Genomic DNA, 1,816 nt, shown 5'->3' on the forward strand with positions numbered 1-1,816 from the left:
TTTCTCAAGCAATCACTAGTCTGAATATCTTTCCAAAATAAGGTTCACACAGGGTCCGCTCTCCCCCAAGCCTCCACCCAAAAGATTAAATATAAGATGAAGAAGGGCTTCTGATTCCACAAACAGATAGCCGACTCCGCCAAAATCAACAAAGATCACAAATGCCCTCGAGCTGGAGTCAGTGCTTCCTGATTAAATTAAACAAAGAACTTCCTATGGTCAATTTAGTTTCCCTCATAAGCACACCAAGATTAGAATGGCCAATTCATGCAAGGGAGGAGCTTAATAATTAATCTCTTTACATCAGGGAAAAAGAGAGCACACAAACATTTAAAAATCGTCTTAGTACACAAGAAGCAATCATCAAAATCGAATGCAACGCAAAAGGAATGAGAACATGAAGGAACTCCACACAGCAATCTTCAAGAGAGTCCAAGTTTGCAACGTTATTACAATGGACCATAATCCAGTAGACAACATAATACAAGGTGAAGCTAAAAAACATTTACAAAGTCTGTGTTCACACAAATTTCGGATAACGAAAACATGACGGCATAGGCCTCACTTTCCAATGAATCAAAGATAAAAGCAAAGATGTATATAATAGAAGCATCATAAACAACAGGTCACAGATATAACAAACGTGCAGTTAACATAAAAATAAACATATAGTACAAATCAAAGTTAAAAGCACAGAAATTGCGTATGACCATATGCCCGGAGGACAGATGGACACCGTGGATTGTATGATGGCCATGTTCTGCGCACAGCCCAGCGATTACGAAGTAAAATGGACAAAATGCAATCTCGCACGCTTGCCTCAATTGATGTTTATCTGACAGTATAATACCATCAAAGCAAAAATGCGATTACATAACGAACTATTTTTATACTTACACGTGAAGGAAGTGTCAGACAATCACCCTCCCTCCAAGGGAGAGTGAGGCACTGCTGCAGCAGCAGCCTATCTCCCAAAAGGCGATCGCCGAGCTAACAGACCTCTAAGGGCTACCTCCATTGGGCACAACCCAATTTGTAGATAATTCACAACGTACCATACGCTGGACACTATCTATCACCCTACCTTCACAATCACAAGGTTCGTAACGTCATCCAAGTAGGCTATACCGAAAACACTTTTGTTCATAAAACCAAGAAATCCTAAATTGGCTCCAGAGTAAAAACCTTTTCTGTGCCAAAGCAAACTCTGCCCAGATTCCAAAAGAGCACTCTAAACTCGACTGCCCACTCTTACAAATCACAGCTTCTAAAACAGAAGACCCCATAACGGTTCCCAAAATATCAATACAACGGTGGTCTAGTCTTCGAGCAATAGGTAACTACACCTCGCTGTTATTTTCATCTCGAAAGGTCACTACTACTCTTGACCACTGGTCACTACGACAGGCATCTCACACTCGGACCCCTCATCCTCAGCCCACTAAAAAGTCACTAGTTAACACTCAAGTCTAACGTTGATCAAGCCATTGGAAAATTTGCTGATAACAATAGAGAGTTAATTATGCCATGAATCTACCTTTATTCCTGAAGAATTTAAAAAAAACAAATGCACTCACTGTGAGGGATAACAATCCACAAAAAAGCGTATAGAGAAAATTTTGACATTTGAACAATCAAGGACCCAAAAATTGAGTAAATCCTGAATGTGAAACTCTGCAGAAAGTTACTTAGCTATCATTCCACAAACTCTAATAAAAAATAAATATGGTGTGCCTAACACTCAACATAAGATCTGTACCAAACATTAAGACCTCTTTTCTCAGGTAATGGGAGGAATTAAAGCCAACAGCCACCA

The sequence above is a fragment of the Chelonoidis abingdonii genome, chromosome 1 (genome assembly GCF_003597395.2).
Source record: "Chelonoidis abingdonii isolate Lonesome George chromosome 1, CheloAbing_2.0, whole genome shotgun sequence".
NCBI classification, from domain to species: domain Eukaryota; kingdom Metazoa; phylum Chordata; order Testudines; family Testudinidae; genus Chelonoidis; species Chelonoidis abingdonii.